Genomic DNA, 6,367 nt, shown 5'->3' on the forward strand with positions numbered 1-6,367 from the left:
CAGGACATCTATGTCAGCAGAAATGTATTTTCTTCATTCAAAAAAGCTTAAAAGAATACTTTTCATGAGGTCTAAACTCTTTTCGTAGCATTTAAAGATGTAAACCAAGAGCAGCAGTTCTCCCTCCCCATCAAACAACTGCTGCTGCTGCTCGGAGTCTGGGGGTGAAACTTCGATGTGCCCCAAAAGCTGCCCCATTTACATTCTTCTGGACAAGGCGAATACCAGAGATGCTGTTGCCCCAAAGTCCCTCTAACCGGGACTACAAAGCCCAGACTCGCACACCACACCGGTGCTAACGTCAGCACGGGCTGTGCAAGCACCCATTGACCCTTACCCAGACACGCTCCGTTTCCACACAAAAAATCACCGGAGGGCTTTTCCCATCAAACCTGGGCCCTCGGGCTGACAGCTGAGCTGAATTCTTTCCACCTTCACATCACGACCTAGAACGAAGGACTCGCAGGTCAAATTATACCCCGTCTTTCATGTTGTGTTAACGCCACCGACCTCGGCAAGCTCACAAAGATGTCACCGAGAACAAGGTGGGACAAAATCCAGCTTGCTTTTGCTCTCCCTCTAATCAGACGTTCGCTCTGGAGATCAAACAAGGCAGGAGGTATTTGTGACACCAAAGTAAAAAATCAGCATGTCTCAGTCTAAATATACACAGGGAAGAGATTTGCTGACCAGCACAATACTATTTTACGTGGTGCTTTCCAAAGTACAGCTGTACAGTCAGGCGAGTTTTCTGACTATGGAAAGGATTGCCCGGGACATAGGAAAAGAGAAAAAAAAGGTAAAAGAGAAAAAAAGGCAAAAATTCCTCCATTTATGTGAAGGAAGAGTAAATCCGTGTTCTCATCCTGGCACTCTGAATGGTTAATGCATGGCAACGATGGACACTGCAGAAGCAGGCGTGGGTCTTTGAAACTGTGGCACGAGTTGTCAGATGGAACTTGAGTTCCAGTAATCTGCTTCTAATTGTGCAGAAAAAACAATTTCTGTGATATGAAAGAAAAAGAAGAATGTTCAAAATAATTAAGGAAAGCATTATTTTTAAAAAAAGAAATCCAATATTTGGCTTTAGTGCAGAACACCAAGAAAAGCAAGAGCAGGGGATGTCGATCCTTGTACCTGTAAATTAAAGTAGAATTGTTTCTGAGCAACTCGTGACTTAAGAGCTCGTCAGGACTGAGCAACGTGTCCAAGGCAAGGTCTAATAAGATGGATGAAAAATCAGGTTTTTGCTAAATTTATTCTGACATACCAAAACATTGGATTGTGATGAAGCCAAGCCCTGTATTCCCATGACTACATGAACCGCACGACTGCAATAATGTGAAGAGCACGTCTCTGGGCGTGTGCTCCGAGTTCAGGTTAACACAACGCTGTATCAATAACTCCTCCATGTGCGTGCGGAACACCATTTGCTGACAGATCTGCGTCACACATCTGCAAATCAGCAGAGCAGGGACAAAGCTGGTCATTAAGTGCTAATGATGACCTTGTTCAGGTGGAAGCACACCAGGGCGGCGGGGCAGTTTCAGCCTAAGAGGACTCGCTCTGCTGGTTTTCCTGCGAGGATGAGGATGAGGGGGAAGCGGAAGAGGGAAAATCCCGGCGCCAATGAACCAGAGATACCTCCACGTTGTGCAACAGGGCAAGAATTCATTGAGGTTGATGTCGTTCTTACCCTATCGAAGGGGCAAGAATTCATTGAGGTTGATGTCGTCCTTACCCTATCGAAGCAGAAGTAATTGTGCATTTAAAAAACCCTGGAAAGATTATATTGTGGGGCCCAAGACCGGCAATGCCCCAAAAGCTGTGGGCATCCAAGTCACGGTGTCCGAGGAGGCGAGAGGCTGCCCCGATGAGCCGGGGATGCACCGGGATGCAGCCCCAACCCCAACCACCACCCCTGGGCTAGGACCTCTACCGAAACTGCATGTTCCTTGCGTGACGTACCCATTTCCTCTTCCAGCAGGTATTTTTCCAGTGGGCCCCGTGCTTACCTGTGATCATCTGCACTCAGAGACACGTGGAGGGGGCGAACTGCCGGCAGGACTGGGTGGGCTGCATGGGGGGAGCCTGGCAGGTAGCTGTGCCACCGGTCCCGTGGAAGGATTTGCTCATTAATCCACTCCAACCTCTTCCCCCACATGGGCAGGTCTGTCTGCGGCTCACGCTGCCATGGATCAGCACCCCAAAGCGCCTGGGGGAGGATATTAGGACTGACACGGTATAGAAATATTTCCCAATTAAAATACGATTTGGTTTTTTTTGCCCCCGAAACATTTCTATGTAATAAAGTGATTTATTTCTAAGCCTGTTTCAATTTTCTGCAATTTTTTTAGGCCTTGAATAGCCCAGTCAGATGGCAATCATCCTGTCAGCTTGTCCCTTATTTCAGGGATCCCCCTTGATGTTAAACACCCACGGGACAAGGATAAAAGCGACTGGCTGCAGGTGCCTCCCAGACAGGCTCCTCTGTACCCATGGGCAAGGACGCTGCCCCTGGTCCCACCACGGATCCAGCAAGGCTGCAGACAGGTGAAAAAGAAAAAAAAAAAAAAAGGAAAAATAAGAGACCGGCAGTGGTAAAACAACACAATCTCTGGGATTTGCTATGGAGCCGGCGGGAGCTAGCTGCTCAAATCCTCCGGCAGCTCCGTGGGTATCCATTTCCCTAACTACGGATGCCTTCCCGAAATCCCCAGCCTAACATAGTCTACTCACCAAAACCCTCATCTTAGGATCTTACGATTGTTTATTTGGCTATTTGGATAGGGATCAGAGGTTACTCAATGGCCAGTAACGAGTTATAACGCAAGAAAAGCAAGGGCAGATACATTTCAAATGCTCCTGCTGGAAGAATAATTATTGAACTTACAGCTGGTAGAATTAAGATATAAATAAACATCCTTCTCAGGGCAGGGATGACTGCACTTGAAGTATGAAAACGTTTATTCTTCCTTCAAAGAGATATTTTGTAGGTAAAATGGGGTGACACCAGGTTTGATGATTTTTTTTAAAGATCTGGAAAAACTAAGCAGATTCAGAAGGATTCTTATCCCTGCCCAATAACTCAGAGAAAAGCAGCCGGTCCTTATCCAGCTCTGCTCCGGCACCTAAAATACTGAGGTTAGGAGCAAAGGGAGCTCAAAATACCACTATTTGTAAATAAGGAAAAAAAAAAATCAGTGCAAAGCCTCCACATCCTCGGGTGAAGGAGGAGGTGCTGCCTTCCGTAGGACCACGTGGGGTGCAGAGCAGCAAAACCCTTGTGGCTGTCCCGGGGTGGGGCCCAGGGCTGCTTTTCGCACTGCCCCGCTCACGAGGACGCGGGCACGGGCAGTGGGGCACATTGCAGTGGGGCACCCAACACCCACAGGGAGCACAGAGCTTGTTCGGGACCCAAGCACGGGATCCAGCCCCCCAGTTTTTCTTTCCTGTGGCTTTGTTCGTTCAATAATGGTTTGGAAATAAGCAACGGAGAAAGGAGGAGGAAAAGCAGGTTTATGCTGCTTCAGTTGACACGTCCTAAGCAATAAAGCAGGACGTGATTTTGTGGTCTAAAGATTAGAGAGCCGGAAGATCCCATTCCAAAGCGTGCTTTAACGTCTGACCCTCTGCACCCCACAGGATCACCGCTTTCCTTCACACTCCTCCACAGACCCTCTCATCTTCTGCTGCTCATCCAGGTCAGATGAGTTGCACCGCTCCTCGGGTCTCCCAAAAAACCCCGAAACCATTTCTCAGGTGTAAGAAAAGAGCACATAGTTCCTCTTTTCATACACAGGCAGGTGAAGCCAGTAATATAACAACCCCCCGCTCCGGTATGGCAGGACCTGGTCTTGAATATGGAGTAAAAATTCTTGTCATATGAAAACTACAAAAAAAAAAAAAAGGTCAGCTCATAAAATTCAGAAGGATATTTGCAAACTGGGTATAGTTTAGAGAGTGTCAGTTTTGGATTATTAAGAAAACAACCCTAAATTTTAATAAACTGTATTTGAAACCGGCTGGTTCACCAGAGCTGCCCAGCCCCGGGACTGTCACATACTGTAGCACCCCTTTAATTGCGGTTTTTGACACCGTTTCACTTTGTTCAAGCGACTGCTTGCACTTCTGGGGTGGGAACCACGCTGTCTTGCCCGGCACCTCCGGGGCCAGAGTCACCCGCAGCACCTTGCGTGAGCCTGGCACGGGGAAACGAGCGGCTCGGCATCCCCCAGCCCCACCGCACGCATCCTTCCCTGCCAGAAACCCCGCTGGCCTCGGGAGGGGACACCCCCCGGCACACAGACACCCCTGGGCGATCCTCGGCCCCCACTCCGGCCTCTCCCAGACCGGCTTCTCTCCTGACTTATCCGCAGCATTCACAGACCCCCTGGGGTGACTGAAATGCTGTTTCGAAGCTCTGATGCCCCAATATAAAAAAACCCAAAACCCCACGCGCCCTGCTCATTATTTATTTCCTGCCTCGGACGTCTGCAATGCATTTGTGTCTGTACTCACTGGCAAATAACTCTCTGTGGACACGCTGTCAGGTTATTCCAGCAATGTCTTTATTTTCTCTTGACTCCTTCAGCGTGTTTTGGACACTTAAGAAATTAAAATATATTTTAATGTGTTAGATTGTGACAACGCCAAAAACCAGTACCAAAATCCCCGCTTTAACCTCAGAGCCAGCCTTGCTCCGCAGCCTTCCCAGGGCTCTCACCGGCATTTTTCAGGTGAGACAAAAAGGTTTCTCCATCCCTCCCCTGGCACAGCACCATCTGAAACCAGAACCAAACCTTTCCTGCAGCTCAGCTTGGCGGTGCCGGTGCCGAGGAGGGTTGCAATGCAGCCCTGTCGCACGGTAAATACGGTGGTGCCATCGCTCTCAGCCGACCACGAAGCTTAAGGACTTCTCTTGGCCTCAGCTTGTTTCGACTCAGCTTGAACTCAACCATATTCCCCACCGGTGCAATGAATTCTCCTCGCTGGAACGGCGGAGCTGCCGGACCATCAGGCGAGCAGCGGCTCGCTGCGCTCCCGGCTTCGGTTTAGGTTTGTGCAATTACGCGCTTGTCGCCCTCCAGAATCAGATCATATATGGTGACGGTGCCATACAATTCAGTCCTCACTGTTTAATTAAATGTACAGACCAATTGGCAAGACAGACAAGTTGCCAACGGACTGCTTGGAAGCAGACAACTCGCCGAGATGAAGACTTTGACTGTAAGAGCGGGACAGTAGCTCCTGGGTGTGGAAGCGGGCAGAGCTGGCACTCCATCCTGTGCGGGAGGAGGTGACATTTGGGAAGCCGGCGTCCTGCCAACTGTAAGACAACCTCATGAAGCCAATAATCGATTGGGAGATGACAATAAAGCTACAAACAGATTTGCTTTGCAACGCAGCACCCTTCGGGCGCACCCACCTACCTAAGCAAGACAGCGAGGGAGTATGAGCACCTCCGTTACCCCGTTAATAAGAACGTGAGAACAAAAGCAATTCACACGCACGGTCTTTATCCCAGCAACGGGGCAGCCAGGGATTAAAGCACCCGTTGGTTCTGCAAGTGAAAGGGAAAGCCCCAGCCCTTTTGTTGGTCTTAATCGGAATTTATTTCCAGGTTATTTCTTGCCACGTATGACAACTGTGCGGATTTTGGGAAGGACCAGTGCCCCGGGGTTCCCCCCGGACCCCGCCGTCCCAGCTGGCACCCAGCAGAGCGGGTGTCTGCCCCAGGCAGTGCCGCCGGGGCTGCAGGATCCTGCTCGGGAGGCCCCCGAGCTGCAGCAACGCAGAGCCCCGAAGCCCCCCACACCCCCTCTCTGGCCAGAAACCAAAGGAAATGCAGCTTTTCACAGACAGAGGCTTAGGAATAGCAGTTCTTTCTGAGTTTCAGGTGTACTTTTACATATTTACGGCAGCTCTTTGATTTCCCTGGTAGCTTGTACCATGGGGCAGGAGATGGTGGGTGATGCGGCACAGGGGCACCTCTCAAAGCACAGCGCATCGGTGGCACGTGCCGGGGTCTGTGCCAACGGGGTGAGATCTCCACCTCAGCAAGGAAAGGGGCAGGAGAATAATTTTCATTTAATTTAAATTATCCTCAGCTACGCTCACAGCAGAGGAGCTTGTCCCGGTACCATCTCTACTCACCTCCCACGTATATCAGTCTCTCTTTCAAACCCAGCCCTTGCCTTCCCAAAAATAAGCTCCGATATACTCGAGATAAATAAGATGTCACACAAGAACTAACGAGCCGTCAGAGCAGTCCCACGGGATCTGCCCTTCCTACACGGAGCATCCCCTGATACGCTGGAGCAGCTCCGAGCCACTGCCGAGGGGCAGCTCCCAATGCTCCTCGCAC

At 50.1% G+C, this 6,367-nt stretch overlaps 1 long non-coding RNA gene across 1 annotated transcript; it reads right to left on the bottom strand.

The window, feature by feature from the left end:
- Positions 1 to 4,549: 4,549 nt before the first annotated feature.
- Positions 4,550 to 5,679, bottom strand: LOC132318372 (uncharacterized). Its single transcript, XR_009484322.1, has 2 exons — positions 5,433 to 5,679; positions 4,550 to 5,329 (listed from the first exon to the last, which is right to left on the bottom strand). It is a non-coding gene; the product is annotated as an uncharacterized LOC132318372 (long non-coding RNA).
- Positions 5,680 to 6,367: the final 688 nt, after the last annotated feature.

This window comes from Gavia stellata, chromosome 16, assembly GCF_030936135.1.
Source record: "Gavia stellata isolate bGavSte3 chromosome 16, bGavSte3.hap2, whole genome shotgun sequence".
Lineage (NCBI taxonomy): Eukaryota > Metazoa > Chordata > Aves > Gaviiformes > Gaviidae > Gavia > Gavia stellata.